The sequence below is a fragment of the Thermobia domestica genome, chromosome 5 (genome assembly GCF_964235325.1).
Source record: "Thermobia domestica chromosome 5, izTheDome1.hap1.1, whole genome shotgun sequence".
NCBI classification, from domain to species: domain Eukaryota; kingdom Metazoa; phylum Arthropoda; class Insecta; order Zygentoma; family Lepismatidae; genus Thermobia; species Thermobia domestica.
This window is the reverse complement of record NC_137458.1, coordinates 12,686,703-12,705,461: the sequence shown is the minus strand read 5'-3', so window position 1 is coordinate 12,705,461 and position 18,759 is coordinate 12,686,703. Positions and strand designations below refer to the sequence as shown.

The window sequence follows — 18,759 nt, the reverse complement described above, 5'->3', positions numbered from 1 at the left end:
TGGAGACCTAAAACGAAAAGGAAGAAGAAAAAGTTAGATAAAAGTAATGCAGATATAGAAAATAGATTGTTTTCTACGAGTTAATCGTATTGAAATATGAATGAACGCTTACCATTAGATAATACTGTCAGGATTGAAATATATTTCGGGGGCCACATGCCGAAGCAACATTGATTTTAAAAGCTGAGATGATGCAATGTTCATGTTCAGAATTTATTATTATTATTATTATTATTATTATTATTATTATTATTATTATTATTATTATTATTATTATTATTATTATTATTATTATTATTATTATTATTATTATTACATGTGCTGTGTGGGATACTGTCGTTTCTGTTACTAATGAGTTTGACATACACATAAGTTTGTTACATATTTATGCTTTGTTTAATAATGAACCTCAAAGTAGAAGCACATATCGAGCTCTTTCTATTAAAATTTGAATAGGGAATTCTGCACTAAACCAGATATTTCTAAATTCAAGGAGTTATATTTACAATCATATTTCGTAAATGTAGAATAGAAGCACGTTATTTAATCATACTACACCTTCAAGCTATTTTTTTCTTTTCACTGTTTTGTTTTCAGTTTCGTTTTTTCTTCGTTCTCGCCACCTTAATTGCTGATATCTCCCTGACTGGAAGCAAACTGCAAGAGATCTTCATTGTATAAATGAAGATCTCTCTAGATTTATACGAGTGAAAAGTTTCTCTCATTTTAAGCAGCAGAGAGAGGCACTGTTATAGTTTCATGTCCTGAATAGTCAAAATAGAAGTATTCTCTGATAGTATTTTTCAAAATAAGTAATGAGCTCATTACAATATTTTTAAATGAAAAGGATCAAAGACATTACTAGAATCATAAGTAATCCCTTCTAATGCAAAATAATGTAACATAACACTTAGGCCCTTATATTTCAGAAAGGACTAAAATGAGGTTATGAAAACTTTTGGAAAATACTGCCAGACGACATTCCTTTCAAAATTGGCACCTTATTCAGCTGCTGCTTCCAGAAGAAAGATATAGACGCAGAAAAATTATGCGATTTAGTCTGGACTCTCCATAGTTGCGTATGAAAGCAACTGGCAGGTGGTTTCTATCTTTCAAATATTCTTTTTACCAAGCCATTTTAAATAAACTTTTCTTTTGTAGAAAGTAATTGAGAACATTGTTCTCAAATGAAGGACTCAAGCATTACACTTTATGCTTTATTTTGAAACATTATGCTTTATTATGCTCATAAAAATATCAAACATGCACACACATAAGTAACTGTCACAACCAGAGTTTAGGTACCAACCATGAGTGTAATATTCTGTTATGATTTTTAAGCATTATTGTTGTCCTACTAATCAGTGTTTCCTCATTGAATACTGGTGAAAGATTCGTCCTTATAGTTATCAGATAGTTATATCTTCGGAAAGTTATGAAATATTCTTGCTTATAGGCAATTCACAGTGGCTATCGTAAGTTAAAATCTAGTACTTTATCGCGACCTCCAGACACGAAGATTTCTTTTGCTCTAGACGCCAATTTCAACACAAATTTAGACCGAATTAAGCGTATGACCTGCGGTGGCACGATGATCGAATATTTTCCGTGTCTGCAACTTTAGTCCGTTGTTTTTTTTTTTAATTTTTTTTTAAAATTTTTTTTTAAATCAGAAGCGATTCAAAATAGCCGCTTCGACCAAACAACAAATAGGCACCTTGGAGAACATTTTCCAGGCCAATTAATGACTGAATTAAGCCTTGATGCCAACGCGGAAGTTAGAGTCGGGTAGTATCGGTATACCCATCTAAAACTTTAGTCCAATAATTTCTTTCGATTTGAGGCTTAAGTTTCCCGCCAGGAGCGATTCAAAAAGAAAAAAAATCACTATCGATAATTTTACCGAGCGTAGGCTTCGCATTTGGGAGGCCGTGGGTTCGATTCCCGCTGTCGACCATTCTGACGGGTTTACCGGGTTTTCCTCAGTCCTACCAGGCAAATGTTGGGATGGTACCTACTAAACAGGTCTGTTCGATACCTTCCCAAATCCTTTCCATTGTTATTGTTTGTTAGATATTCAGTATAAAATGGCCTCTGAGTTGTATCTGGTGATTGTTATAATAAATAAAATAAAATATGCACCCTGAAAAAACCAAGGAAAACTAAACAAAGGCAAAAAAATGATCCTCCTAAAAGTCTTTCCTTAAAGAAATAAAAGTATAAACTAAAGAATGGGAGCTTTTCCACTTTTTAAATTCAAATTTGAATTTTTAACTTTTATTATTATTATTATTATTATTATTATTATTATTATTATTATTATTATTATTATTATTATTATTATTATTATTGTTAAAACCGAGGAGGTAAATAAGAAAACCCGCAAGTCTAGCTCTTCTAGGTAGATTACAATTTCCGTAATCAGATATTTTCTCTGTGTTGCATCACTGTTTATTAAATTATTAAACCTTGAGCTCTCTGTCAGAAAAAATGATTTCAAAAGGACACTGTCTTGACTTATAAGCTGATGTACTATTCCAGCATTCACTTAGTCTGTCAAAGAAAAGCTTGGAAAGACCAGTGAGGATGGTTGTCTGATTTTTTTTTTTAAATAGAATTACTCTAACAACTGTTTTGAGCGAAATTTAAACCTGGGGTCGTTTACATAGATGTAAATTGCAATAATAATAATAAATCAGTCAAGAAGGTATGAAAAAGCCTTTGCAGATCAGCTATCCTAAGAGAGGTTTTTCTTCACTCGCACCAGGCAAATATCGGAATAGTACCTAACTTATAGGCCTCAAATTGTCTCCTTTCCAATGCCTTTAACAAGGAACCTTATCCCTCTAAAGATCTTCATCATCAAACCGAGATGCCATAACAATCTTGTAATGTGAAATAAATAAATAAATAAATAAATATACTTACGTCTTTCTGTGAAGTAGTATCTGGCAAATTAACATGTTCTTTGGATTTTTCTTCGCTGTTTCTCGATGTCTTTGCTTTCACATTTTCATCAACGGAACTTTCACAGCTATTGTCTCTTCTTCTTTTTAACCAATTTAATAACAGCTTCTTGGACATCTTGCAAATTGCAAAACACCTCTTAATTCGTCAACCCACAAAGAAAGTTTAAACACTACTAAGCATTAGGCTGTATCGAAGTGACCAAATATTGCTGTGACATGCTCATACGCTACAAATCATTCCTGACTTCTGTTTTCTACTCCCTCCTGTTAACAAATTTTCTTCAAATATTTTTTTTTATCTGAACGAAAACGAAACAGAAAAATGTTTATTTTTACCACCTCCCTTTATTTGCCCGATAGGTTGTTGAAAAACTACTAGTAATACTAGCTTTTTTTTTTTTTTTTGGTCAATTGCGGCTACAAATGAGCAGTTGGGAACGATGGTGAAAGCTTCAAACTAGACCGACGATAAGTCACGTGTTTTATTACTTTGTAGAGGTCAACGATTTCTTCGCGTAAATATTTCTTCTTAGCTCTTGACCCTAAAGACCATATTTTCTTGGAACCTCCTTCCGCAATTAAAAAAGAACAGCTTCTACCCCGTATTGTAGCCAATCGGCAGACTTCGAATTTGGATCAAAGAGGGTATGAAAACTGTGGTCATTGATATGTGAAAACTACCGCCCGCTCCATCCTCCCCGGGAGATAGAGAGCGAGAAGAGAGTGAGTGACTCCAGAGTGCAGTGGTCAAAACAACAACTTCAATGTCACCATATATATATATGTCCTACCCCTCACCCTCCCTCTTCGCAACTCTATCTCCCAGGGATCTTTAGAAACAAAAGAGTTTCTAAGAAAAACATTTGGAAACAGTTTGGCTTTATTTTATTATAGCACCAGAGGTCAGCTTTCGGAAGGTAGGGGCAGCACATGTGACATTTGAAGTAAACCACTTCAGGTTCAGAGTGTTTTCTCCATTATAGAAGGGATTCTCGGAAAACTTGATTCACACACTCCGAAAACATAAACAGTTTAAAAGAATTTAGACATCACTGCCGGCAACAGCCTGACGACTAGTGAGATTTTCTTTTTGTTTAGATGAAAAGCAGTTGTTCGTTCCAATGAAGTGAGTATACTATGCATCGAATGAATGTAGCGTGCACCCGCGTACTTCCTAAATTTTAGGTGGCTATACGATAGCTCTCAAAAATTAGAGGTGGGTATACGCCGTATACCCGCGTATACCCTCCACTACATCCCTGATCTCGGGCTATTTTATTATACTTATGCGTCTATGCCCTTTCTTCACCAAGGTGTGAACGGCTTTTAAACTTGGATTAGTTTTACACCAAGACTCAAAAAAAATCTTAGTATGACTTCAAGACATAGGTTGTCCAAACATAGAAATCGTACATAAACCCTCTTTGTTGAATCTTTGGGAGACAGTCCCAGTTTCAAATGTAAAGTCTGCAATACGCCATCAATTTTCAAGAACAGTTTCAAGTTATTGTGTATTTTTATTTGAGAGTACTTCAATCCAACAGTTTTTTCTGAAACGTGCAATTTTGAAATTTTAAAATTCTCAGAAATGTTTCACAGAAAACAACTCAGACACCCGACACATAAATAAAAGATAAACGAAAGCTGGATTATGTATCTAAAGCATTACATAACTAGTTGAATAAAGACAACCAAAATTATCAAAATCTTTCCGAGTAGAACATTATGGACTTCAAGTTAATCATGAAAAAAGTGTGCCCTATGTCTACTAGTTTCGAACTTAAAAGGACATTTTAGGATAGTTTTATCATGAAAGGAGAAAATGAGTTCGATATATTTGATGTAGTCGCATTTATTATATGAAAATATGCTGAAATAAGAAACATTACATCAATTCCCATCAAATGTAAAGACTTTCCTTAACTTTTATTGCTTCTTAGGTTCAACGTTACTATTTAGGATTTTTGATAGAATCTTAATATAGACGTTTCTTAAAACAAATATCGACGTATGGAACGTTAACGAAATCTTACGGAAGTATATTACAGGAAGTGTTGAACGAAAGCCTTGTCAACGCGATCTCGTTAGTGGGTGTCCCCTGTCACTTGTTGGTCACTCTTTGTGGATTGAATTTTTTAAAGAAAATTCGTCCTTCCTATACTCTTCCATCAAGGTATCGCCGCTTACGAGTTACTTGGATGCTCAATATAATGAAATGCAAGGGGAAGTTAAAATGAAGTTCGAGGAATTCTCCAAATGTACATTTACAGTGTGACGGGTGGAGTAACTTGAGAAATGAAGCTATCATTTATTTCGTCATTTCAAAGTCTGAACCTGTTTTTGTTGATTTCACGGTGTCAAAAGATGCACATTACTTGTCTTAAGAGATCATGAATATTCAGTAAACAATATAACCCTGAAAAAATTTTAGTAATCATGGGAGACAACACGTGAGAGCAGCTTTTATATTAGTAAAACATTAGTATTTGTATAGTATCTTTGGGTTGTCTTGCTCATCTCCATTTGCTTTGTTCTGACATCCTCGGATGTCCCAGTAAAGACATTACTGGGAAGTGTAACTGATGTTGTTAATACAAACATAGACATCACTTGCAAGCACTATTTACACAAATCTCAAAGGAAAAAAGAGTTATAATTTCGTTAAAGTTGCTTGGAAAAACAAGATGGAGAGGCCATTTACACTGCCTCCAAAGTTTCTTGTCAATAAAACTAGGCTTCAGACGCTCACTGTGAGTGAGGAATTATCATTACCTTTAGAAATCAAGAAAAGACCTCTTTTAATGTATTCTGGATTTGTATTGAAAAACTTGCAGCCATTTTGAAACCTATAGTGGATTTGATTAATTGCTTCGAGTAAAATAAGCTTTATATAGACATTGTATTCAAAATTCCAGAGAATTTATCAAACTCGGACAGAACAGTTACCATCGTCAATCCTTTCAAAAACAGAAGAACAATCAATAATGGAAAAATTTAAAGAATGAAGTGAATTCGGCTTGGGTTCAATTCATCTGGCTGCATATCTCCTCAATTCCACTTTTCAGGGTCCGAAATTGACAGCTGAATAATTGCTTGATGAATAAATTTCATTTGTGAAGTTGGAAAACAAATGGGATTGAATTCTGTTTTACTAAGAGCACATTTGACTGACCACAGGGACAAGGAAGGAATATGGGCAAAGAAGTTTTTGTGGGACGGAGTGGAACAAATGAGCTCACTACTTAGGTCGAGAGGGTTTCGAGGCATCACTGAATTAGCTGATGTCGCCATTCAAATCCTTAGTGCTCCTGTTACATCTGCTGCCACAGAAAGAACTCTCTCTACATTTAGTTGGACCATAGTAAAACAATAAATTGTTTATCGTCGGAGAGGGCACTAAAACTAAAATATCTTTCATATAACTGGAAGCTTTTAAATAAGAAATTACCTGAAGTTTCACGGATGCAACTCTCGGAACTATGGTCTAGAAGGAAGAAGTCACCAGCTGTTGGCATAGAACAGAACAAAATACCAGAGACATTGGAAAAGGATACAGAAGAAATGAGTGACATAGAAGAAAGTAAAGAAACGATTGATACTGATGTTGATACTGAAGAAATGTGTGATGATTCCGACTCTGAACTTATGGTTGATACTGAGTAGAACAGTAAAACTTGTGATCGTTTTATTTATAATGCTCCATTATGATAGGAGTTAATTGCTGTTCTATATTGAATAATTTAAGGTATAAATATTACCTTCACTTAGTTACTATACAACTTAACGTTTTTTATCACATTAGTATTTTAAATATGCTATTCCAATAAATACTTTCACAAAGCATTATTATTAGTGTTAAACTCCATTTAGTGAACACTTCTTAAAATCAGGAATGAATTACTTAAGTGTTTTACGAAGTGTTATTTCTTATTTTATGGATCATTTTCTTTCAACGGCATATTTAGTAAATAATTTGATCGAACAACTCATTAAATTCAGTTACTTTGATTATTCTGCAACTTTCGTAATTATATAATTACTTCTACAGAATGGTAAATTAGTATATATGTAATTTGTTTCATTTCTGAATATTTTCTAGGTTATTACTTACTAAAGTCGAGTTTCTGTACTTATAACTATACCCACAATTTAGATGTTACAGTGTAGTTTCTTAAACAGATTTAATTTGTTAATTCAGTAAACCAGGAGTAAAACATAAGAAATTTATTGGTCTATTTTTTTTGCATGATTGACAATTCAGTACATCTTATTGCCTAATAGATAAAATACCAAAAATAACATTATTTTGCGTGAGAAAAGTAACCAGCTGTATTTGGAATATCAGTTCAGTTTTTAAAAAAAATGATTAAAGAAGTTGTTTTTCATCAATACTATTCACATTTTTAAGGTAATGTAAACTTTAGATCCTTATATTATAATAGGAAAGTAATTATTAATAATTCATTTTCTGCAATTAATGAATTTGGAGAACCTAAAGAAAAAATGGTTGTTCATTTTAGTTATAGAGATCCTACTGTTACTGAAATAGTTTAGTTAGTGTGCTCATCGGTGATTTGAAAACTGGAGAAGGTATTGAAAATAAAAGATGTGCCAGATCTAGAGAAATGAAGAAAGCAATTTCATCAAACGCGAACCTAAGGAATAACTTAAATTTCGTGTTATTAATACCAAGAGCTGCTGACAGACAGAATACTTAATAATAGTGTATGATTAGTTTGGTGACAACTGACTTCACTTTCTGTGGTCATCGTCATGTTCTATCATAAACTTTATATTTTCGTGTTGGTTTGGTCCACTATCGAATTCTATACCGTGCAACTGATTGGATGCCTCAGGGGCAAACTAAGGTAAGAATTTACGGGGTAGAATGGACAATTATTTTCCACCAAGGATAATAGAAGAAAATTTAGTGTGAGTAGAAAGAAAAATAATGGGGAGTAGCCAGGAAATCAGTAATATGTTACTTAATAAACATCAAATTCATTCTTTAATTGATAGAAAAAATGATTAGTTTAGTGGTTATTTAGTGCTCCTGTTGCAGGTGATACAAATGACCATTATATTTTTCATTGATAACGATAAAATTCATTTATTGGTAATTGAAACATAAAATACCCACTAAAATACCCATTTTGGGTAAATACCCGGGTATTTACCCAGGGTATTTACCCGCTGAAATAAATACCCAGGTATTTTACATCCCTATTCGTGAGTCGCTACATGCTGCTCAAAATAACACAATAGTTGATGACAACACAGATCTTATTATCTTACTTATTCATTAAATTCCACCAGATATTCCTCACCATGTGAACCTCCTATTATTATTATTATTATTATTATTATTATTATTATTATTATTATTATTATTATTATTATTATTATTATTATTATTATTATTATTATTATTATTAAGTATTCAGTCTTTCGGCAGGTCCTGGGACTAGTGAGGATTTTTTTTTTTTAATTTTCAATTTTTAGACTTGGGCCTGGAAATGTTTCCTCAGCTTTTCTCGACCTTCAACTTCCTCTTTTAACTCCCAATATATTCTCCTATTTTTCAAATCATAGATTAGCTGTGTTCTTCTTCTTCCTATCCCTCGCTTCCCTTCCATCTGTCCCTCTATGGCGATGTGAACCTATGCCCTGAACCAAAAATAAATACGAAAGATGTATTAGTGTATGATGTTAAAACTTGCAAAAATCTTAAGTAATACTGTTTGCGACCACATACTATTTTTCCTCGCAATTCTGGGACGTGACACAATATCATGACTATAAACAATAGGAAAACCAGAAGCTTTTAAATTATTAGGTAAATGTGAAGAATTTCGAAATGATCCATCGATAGCCAAAGCACAGGCGGCTGAGAAGGAAGACCATAAGCAACAGTAGATCTGTTGTATCGTGGACAGCCAGATGAAACATTCCAGCAAATTCTTATGCGGATGTTCTCAAATGCTTTTCATGTGAAATCTGAGGTACTGCACACTGAAGATGCCTGCTAGCATCCAGGGCCGTGCCTTGGGGGGGAGCGGGGCGACGGCCCCGGGCGCCGAAGTGAGGGGGCGAAAAATTCGGGAGAAAAAAGGAAAAAAGATAGGAAAAATTGCTTGGAATATATGTATGGGGACGCCGTCGTATACTTTCGTATTCTGATGGGGACGCCGTCGTATACTGATTTTCCACGGCACGGCCCTGCTGGCATCACAATCTGCGCGTGTACCATCAAGTGCAGGCTAGGTCATAACCTTTAAAATTCTCATTGACGCAACTGCTGCGTTCACTTTTTAAACCTGAATAGCTCATACTCTAATTAAGCTAAGAAGACAATTTTTATATCAATGTATTCCTGAAGGATGAAACTTTTCAATGTTATGTATATGGGAGTACCACGGCTGAGGAGGAAAGGGTAAAGTTCGTGTTTTTTCTTTTTTTTTAGCATCAGTTTTGGGGGGGCCCTTCCCTCCTTGGGGGTACATTCATAAACATTGGTATGTGAACCAAAGAAGTAGTCCACTACATCGTAGTACCCTGTATCTGTACTTGTTCCTTATATGGGGGAGAAGGGTGGGGCAAAAGTGGCCATTTTTTCAGTCTCAGCTTTTTACGCAAATTACATTTATTTTCAGGACTTTCTTCTTCTTCTTCTTCTTCTTCTACAAATATGGTGGGAATTGCAAAAATGTTATTATATTGGAATCTGTGTTCCATAAGCTTTCCAACGATGTATCAATCATGATCCTATGATAATTAGGATGGTTACCAGGGCCACTAACGCGGAAATATGCAACAGCCCTTCGAAAATGATATACAGGGCCTTTTCCTAGGAATTTCGTTCTGAATTTTTATCTCACTTTGTATTGCAGCAATAGCTGCTATTTTATATTATTGTCATAAATGTTTTTGCTACACATTTGCATAATTTTGTCAGCGTATGGTGACTGCAAGAGTAGGGTGGTCCTTAGGTATATGGGGAAAAAATAAATTTTTGAATTTCTTCCGCCGCACCCCCTCTTTCTTTTCCTTTGGTAATAGAAACATCATACACAAAATTTCACAAAAATCCATCAACGTTAACCCGTGCCGCAAAGCAGTTGATTTCTGTAAAAAGAAATCCATTTGAATTTCAATGGCACTCGATTTACTATTTGTCAATAAACGTATAATAATTATCACAAATGAAAATAGGACAATATAAAGCTTTCCTCTGTAATTAAGAATTGACTGGGTTTCAAATACAGTCGGTTGGTTATCAGGGAACAAGCTACAAGCATCATGATCATCGTCCGTATATATAGTACTTATGGTAATGCACAGTGTTATGAACCACTGTGGAAAAAATATTTGGATCTGTTTCTCATGCCACTTGCTTCGTTAGTAAAATTTACATGAGTTAGAAATCAACCAGCTAATAAATACAAGTAAAAAATGTAATGATAGTATCTGATATTCCAAAAAATGGACAAAAAATATATTTTAATCGTAAATCGACTTAATGATAACTTTTACTTTTCACGCAAAGTAGCTTTTCCACATCCTGAAACAAATTTCTATAGTCTTTCACCACTTACAAAAGGAATTGTTTCTGTTCTTCATTTTTAGTTAGAACTGCATTGTGATTTTCCATTCACTTTACGCTCTTTCCGCTGCGTCATTTGTAGCATGCAGCTTATCAACTACATTTTTCCCGAAAAGAAATTCATCATTTGTCGACCAACAAACCGGATCAAGGTCTACAAAACCTGTAGAAATCCGAAACCTTTCGAAGAACTTCTTCGTATTTTCTATCACAAAATCAGCATTTTTTTTTCTTCAATTTCACTAGCGTGCAGTTCAAATCGCTTCATCATTTCATATGAACTGTCACTATTTTTAATTTTTTCTGCTAATTTGTGTTTTGTTCATTATTGATATTCTCGTCAAAAAATAAAAGTGCTCACACTCCTTTGAGAGGTACCAAAGATGTTAGGAAAACTTAAATAAAGTCACTCTCGAGACATCACAGTTTATGAGTTTGTACGTTTGAAAACTCTTCAAAAATTGTAAATCTTGATGTGGTGAACGAGATGTACTGGGACAAGAAAACCAAGTAAACCAAGCTTTTTAGAACAGGAAAAGTGCAGACTTGACGCAGTCCTTCTTCTTCCCGCTCATTTAATTTAAACTGATTACTAAAGAGAAATATTTTTAAACATCATAAGGTTTTTTCCATCCACCTTGCCTGATGTACAGCTCCAGGAAAAGGAAAAAATACCTCCAGGAGGAGTACTTCCTAGAAAAATTACTGTAAGCTCCAAAAGTTCTCTGTAATCTTCTATGCATTTCCAAATTTTGAACAGTAGAAACTAGTTTATCTTTCTTCATATAGCAAAGAACTGAATTAACACTTCGATTAGAAATTAATGTAACAAAATTGTTGTGTTGAAATCTCGGCCACTCTTTCTGGAAACTTTTAAAAATTGGCACTTCTGGACTGGAAGAAACTGAAATACATTCTTCAAATACACACTTTAACATCAATTCAAAAATGTGATGCCTGCACAGAAGATATAAAAGATCTTATTCCAATTTTTGTTCAAGAAGAATACAAGCTCCATTGATACGTCCAGTATTAGAAGAAGTTATGTCCCAATGCCTCTGCTGTTGCGATTAATATGCGCATGGAGCTCTATCAATCAATTTATAGTGATCAAAAGCCGCAACGAGTCATGGAGTAATAAAAAGTACTTTCCCTCTTCTCGAAGATCCTGTCACTATCTCATCAGAATCTACTCCTTCCATTGGAATTGTATTTTCTGTGCTGTGGTGAGTATCCTTGAACGGTATTCTTGCTTTAGACCAAAAAATTTCTGTTTCACGAATTACTAACCGAGCATTCTCTCTTAAAGGTAATTTCACATTCGTATGTTATAAAAGATTGCACCAAGTACTTGTCTGTTGGACAGTAACTTACAACCCAATATCTGTTCACTCATATTACCAACGAGGTAAATACCACTACGATAACTGATTTCACTAGACACCGAACACATAATGATCACTTTGTTCACTTAATCACATATAATGATGCAAAACCCACAATGGAACTTCAATTCCCTAAAAGTAACAGTCATATCAAAAGATCATAAATGCAAAACAAAAAAATTCAAATACATGTTACAAGTAGTCTAAAATTGTTTTATTTACAATAACAGTTGTAATTAAGAACAAAGGGGAGAACGATTTAATTGTAAACAGTCGTAAAAAATAATTGTTTGACATTTATTTATTATTTCCAATTTAATTTTGTTCATAAATCTGCTCCAAATTACTTAAGAAATGGGATTAAGTAGAATAATCTACGTCTGTGAATGTATTGCCATCTATTGAGCAACATAGGAAACTACTGTTTTCTAAATCTTATTCCTATAAAGATTAAAATGTCTTTGCGGCACCATTTATCGTTGTCATAACGAACTGAAATTTACAGACAACAGTTTTCTCATTAAAAGGAAAAATATTAAGGGGTGCGGTCTCAGATATACACAACTTGAGAAATAAGGACCACCCTACTGCAAGAGTTGCAAAGCCCCAAATTCTATTTGTTTCACCATTTAATACATCGTATATAGTGTTTGGTTAGGTATCGTGTTAAATATTGACTTTCAGCCCTTTTCAGATGGAATTCAATGGTAGACTTTATGTCCTCGTTTTCAGCACACTTCAAATGTTTAAAAAATCGTTAATAACCATTCTGTTGCAATTTTGTCCGTCATTACTGCTTTTTAGACCTGAAATGCTCCTTGCAAAAAGACCTATTTTTTATTAAAACCCGATTAACCGTAATTTAACAAGAAGACTTAATATTTATATGACTTATATTGGAATAATAATTATTTTAAATGAATTCTTTAACATATACAGAAACTATGTAATGGTTGTTTTTGACAACACTTTAGTGAGAACATTTCAATGTTTTAGAAATACTATATTTTACTTACAGACAAAGTAAAAACACCAATGGCCTCTAGTGACAAGATAACTTGTGTAGATGAAAAAGAAAAGAAAATATTTAACCTATATTTCAATTGTTTACCGTTTTATTGTGGACAAAACAACTTCAGTATACATAACATAAAACTATTTTTACAGTCTGGATTTGTTAATGCGAGAAATAGCGTTTTTCTAGTGCCGTAAGCATCTCTAGCGCAACAGCCATTTATAAGCTATCTCTCAGTACTGCCCTCTATTGAGCTCTTTTTTTTTGTTTCACAAAGTATCCGTTGGCAACCAGGTGACGCTTGCCCTCATGAAGGGAGAAATCAGATGATCCGTGCCACTGGTGGGTGACCTATACAAACATTCTGTTTTCCTCTTTCTGTCACCCCCTCCGCGTTCTCTTTTTGGAGAAAGAAAAACGTAAAGAAAAAAACACTAAAAAAAACGTATTCACCGCGTGGTCAGCCAACCATAGGCGAGTTTGCACATAAAAAAGTTTTGGGTTAGCTCGACCATTCGGGTGTGAAACAAAGCTACAGATTTCGCTGTATATAAATATCCGCTGTCAATACAACAGGAAAAATTTACTTCTCTTCTGCAGGATTCTACAAAACATTTTCAGGCATTATCTTTATACAATATTAGTACAGAAGATTGGGAAGTATTTTTTCTTACAAGCTAGCAGTGTTTCAGAAGGTTCAATGTTAACATTGATAAAGTAACAATACTTGATAAATAAGAGTGGTCTTTCCCTCGTGGAATGTTTCTATCCTGTTTCGTGGCTTTTCCTTCCAATGAGAATAACGTTGTGGCTTTCCCTACCATAAAACTGGTCCTGAAAAAATGACACGAAATGAAATCTTTAAGTGTTACGTCCTATAATTATGCCGGTTAGGCTAAAGGAGACGGTGATGATGAGAAATGAATGAAATGGTGGAATGAAGTAAGTGGGAGGAAACGGGAGCAGTGTTGAATTCAGACATTTTCACCCGGGGGGAATGTCAACTCCTCGGGGGGGGGGGCGGTTGTTTTTCTGTATTTTTGCAAGAAAGCAGCATATTTAACAATTCCATTCACATGCACATCTTACCTAATATTGAGACTAATTGCTGATAAATATTCAATGTGAGATTATAATTTAGAAAAAAACAATCGTTTGATTTCATCTAAAACATTAAATAAAGACTGGCAAAAATATTTTAGACTAAACTTTAACTGCTATTTACAGTAGCTATTTTTGTTATTATTTCCTATATTCAGTAACTACTGTTTGTTACTAATGTAGAAGTTTTTTAAAAGATTTCAATTAACTCAAATATTTTTTGTCCTAAAACAAACAAACATACAAATATCTTAACAATAAGTTATCATTCTTTCTCACACTTCTGATTCTAAATCAAGCATATTAGCCTTGGTTTCTTCACTGCATACACATCAATAGTTTAGTTTACGAAATCTTCAGTAGGACTGTCTTCAGTAGGATTTTCCACGACTTTGTGCCGTGTCGTGGAAAATCAGCGCTTGGGGCGAGAGTATACGACGGTAGCCCCGTACTTGTGAGTGAGGTCGACAGACCGGCCGCGAAATGTGAGAAAATTTTAAAAAGTAAACCCTGCTTTTCCTTGATTTTGAGCACTTTTCATTACTTTTTTCCTTTCATTTTATATAATATGTGCACATGTGTTTTATTCCTCTGTTTTTCTTTCCTTCTTTTCTTTTCTTTTTCCCTCCCGAATTTTACACCCCTTACTTCGGCGCCCGGGGCCGTCGCCCCGCTAGCCCCTCCCCCAAGGCACGGCACTGAGCAGGATCTTCATCACCTTCAATAGCAATCTTTCACTTATATACTACTATCACATTGATAAATTCTACATAAGTCTCTAATACAGGAGGGATAACTGTTCCGCCCTCATCCCTCTAAATGACGCCCTTGAATCTCACCCTTTAACTGAACTATTTTGAATTAACCCACAAACGCCCAAGACGAGTTTTATTCGTTAGCAACTGCCTGAACAATACCGTGTTACATCGAAAACCTGAAAAGAAAACTGAACGAAATTCGTACAAGAGAACGGGTAGTGTGCCTGAAGTGGAACAACGGGGGTTTGGCTAAATGAATGATATAGCCCATGTAACGTAGTGAAAAATAAAGTGGGTCACTGGTGGCACAAGGAGCGTTTGTGGGTTAAAGAAAGGTGTGTTTACTTTAACAATCGTAAAACACATTTACGTCTGTTACTTCCGATGCGAGAAATGGGATTTAGGTGCCCTATTTCAAATAATGCAAGAACTGTACATTTTCAAGAACTGAAATCTGTTGACATCAGAGATCATATGGAATGATCGAAAGATCTTCCCTATATTTCCTTTCCTATCTCAACCTGTGCTAGTGCTACCTACTAATATATAATATAGGGCGAGAGTATAGTACCTACTAAAATACAAACCTTTCTTCAACAGTTAACAATTTCATGTTCTGCCAAACTCGGTCATAGCGTTAAGAAATACAAGTTTTATTGACTATTTGGTATTCTATCTCAGATGTTACATGTTTAATATTTATATAGAATGAATCTGCGTCCTGCACGTGCACGGAAAGAAAGCAAATGATTGGGTGAAGTAATTTCTACCTTTCGTGACTGAAATTTTTGAGTTTCTCCGGGGGGGAATGAATTTTGTTCGGGGGGGACATTCCCCCCCGGGCTACCCCCTGAATTCAACCCTGAACGGGAGAACCCCGAGAAAACCCACGCACACGGTGTTTGTCCACCACTTGGCGCGAGCCGGGATCGAACCAATGATCTCATTCACCAGTGGTGAACGCTCTACCACTGAGCCACTGCGGCCCCGCTCAACGGCATGAATTCAATCAAAGGTGAATTAGATAAATATGGTTCCCTAACTAAAGAATATAGTGGTTGTTATTGGATTTTAATTTATACTCTGAATAAATTAATGAGTTATGATTTTAACTTCCATTACTACAGTAACATATAGGCTAAACAACTAAAATAGGAATATACACTACTCCTGTATGTCAACATAAATCAGTACTCCGCAACTGAATATTATTAATTGCTGAATAATTATCGTTAATAAAGACAAGGAACCTTAAACTAATAACGAAACCTCGCCATGCTTTTGCAATTCTTTTTTGCAGGAGTTTGAAATAATAGGGGAGAGGAAGGGAATGGCGATCAGCCCACTTTGCCCATTTGCGTGACCCGAGAAGAAGTCAAACTAGTGCTGCCATCTGCCTCTTGTAGCAAGGTTTCTTGTGTATTGTCGAGGAAATTGTCAGAGAAGACTGAAGTCCACAGTGTGCTGAAACTTGTTTTTGTTGAATTTCTTATAAGAATCTGCGTATTTCAACTCACGATACGTACAATTTAAAGTTGTAAGATCTTGAAGTTACTAAGATTCATAAAAAGTTATATTTACGTTTAATGCACGTTATATTTCAAATAAACTACGTTTTACAGTATAACCAGCTCAATTTTCAAAATGGCGCAATGTTGGGAATGCCGATCAACGAGATCGGTTTATCATAATGGTGATCGCCATTCCTAACAAACATTTGGAATGCTTCTCCAGCCAAAAATTATAAAAGAGGCTAGACCTAACATAGGTAATATGCCTACTTGAGTCAAACACTGAAACTTTGGTATCGGTGTAACCTTTGTGGATCGTGGGTGCATGCTAAATGTACTGTTGTGGACTCACCACATGGATATATCTGTGGCGTGTCTTTGAAAAAACGTCAATAAAACGTTCAGTTGACGTTTCTCAGTCTTTCGAAGGCGCAGTGTAGAAAAAAAAATTGAACTGCCTATGAAACTATGTGTGTTTATTAAGATTATACTGTGATCGCCATTACCAACATGTGATGGGAATGGCTACCAAAGTAACATTTTTAGATTTTTCCATCGTGTTTCTGAACGGAAAGAATGATCCTCTTTTTATTATACACACTTATTGTAGAAGGATTTGAGTATGACGCAGAGCGCAAGAATGCATGGATAGAACTCAATACTTCACGCACCAAAGCTTTAACTCAACTAAACTAGTGCAGTCGTTGCCAGACTCAATGACGTATATATCGTATAAAAGAATGCAAACTGTTTGTTTTTATATTTTGAAAGAAAATTACCTCGCAGCATAAGCGGAGTTGGGAATTGTGTGCTGGGGGGCAGATTTTTGGTCGGTCTCGGACCTTTCATTTCAGGAATAAAGTTGGTCATGAAGTCAGAAATAAAGATAGTGAAGTTGTCAAAAAGTTGGGGGGAGAATGACCCCCATAGCTCCGCCCATGCCTCGCAGTTAAAGGATTAGAAAACCCGCGTGGAGCCACAAAAAAAAAAAGCCCAAAGCCGTTTCTAACCTACTTCGGAAAATAAGACTGCCGACTGTATGAATCAATGGGAGAGGATACATTTCTGCCGTTGTTTTCCTTCCCGCGACCAACTTCTTTCTCATCTCCAGGTTTTACGGCTTTTTGATAAACTAGCTGAAATTATGCTAGATCTAGCATTATTATGCTAGATCTGGCAACGCTGCCTGTAAACTGTCCTTTCTGTTAGCACTGCCTCCCCCATTACTAAACAATAACCTCATTCAGTTGTTAGTTTCAGCAATAAACTTCCACTGTCTTGCTTATTGTCCGTCAGTAGTTGTTTCGGAGTAATATAAGCATAATGAAAAGAAAGAGTAGAGAGTGTTAGCAATTTAAACTGGTCGCAAAGAACCTTAAGTTGCTTCCTTAGATATTTAAATTTTCTTTTGTATAATTCTCTGATTTCCAGTTAGTTGTGGCCACATTGGATTCATATACTTTCCAACACACGCTTTTCCTTCAGAACTCTTTTAATCTTTCCCTTTCTGCCCTCTATATTTCTGTTTGTCATACTTTTGTTTCTTTTTAAGTACCTTACATTTCTTCTTTCTGCCACCATCAGGTAAACAGTTTGTGTGGACAATTGGTTTTGCCGAGAATTCAAGGGTATCGTAATCTTAAAACATTCTCAGTTTTTCCGAATTATCTTCATCTGAGATCGATTGAATGTTATAGTATTCGTTCTTGGATGCGTCGGCAAGATTTGTCCAATTGTCGTGCGAGGTCTTAAAATTCTCTTCATCAATGCCACAGGGTAGAATATTACAATATATCCAGCATCTTGGTCGATCACGTTCTCACTTTTCGCATCACTAACATTTATCGAATCCATTGTCAGTAAATTGGATATGCCATTTAATTCCTTAAGATACTGTTACGCATTTTCAAGTTCCTCTTACGACGTATTAACAACTAATACTTCTGCCCAGTGGCGTATTTACGATTTTGTTTCGGGGGGGGTTGCTAACTTTCGAGGGGGGTGCTTTGCCTGAAAATGTGAAAATTCGGCAAGATATTTCATATACTTTACTATAGTAAGTAAGATTTCGGGGAGGGCTTAAGCCTGGAAGCCCCCAAAATACGCCATTGCTTCTGCCTATTGTTTTGTTTTGGAACATTTGAAGTGTCATACTGACAAATGAGCGTAAAGTGATTTTTACGACCACATTTCAGACAAGGTTTCCCTCATGTCGGACAATTTCCTTTTTAATGGTTAGGAATGTACGTACAAAATGTATTTACATTTAACTATTAGCTGTGGTAATTTGGGAGAGGATAACGTTGAACTTTGACCTTGATTTGACTATTTATTGAAGAAACTATTTTTTTTTTTTTCGTGTTGTATCACATTTGTTTGCCACTGTTAGTAGATGATTTGTACAGTCCGCAGTAAAA

General features: G+C 35.1%; 1 protein-coding gene across 1 annotated transcript in view; it reads left to right on the top strand.

Annotated features, from left to right (window-relative positions):
• Positions 1 to 18,759, top strand: part of LOC145685721 (uncharacterized) — a 1,054,280-nt gene that overhangs the window by 652,439 nt on the left and 383,082 nt on the right. The gene's annotated exons all lie outside the window — the stretch shown is intronic.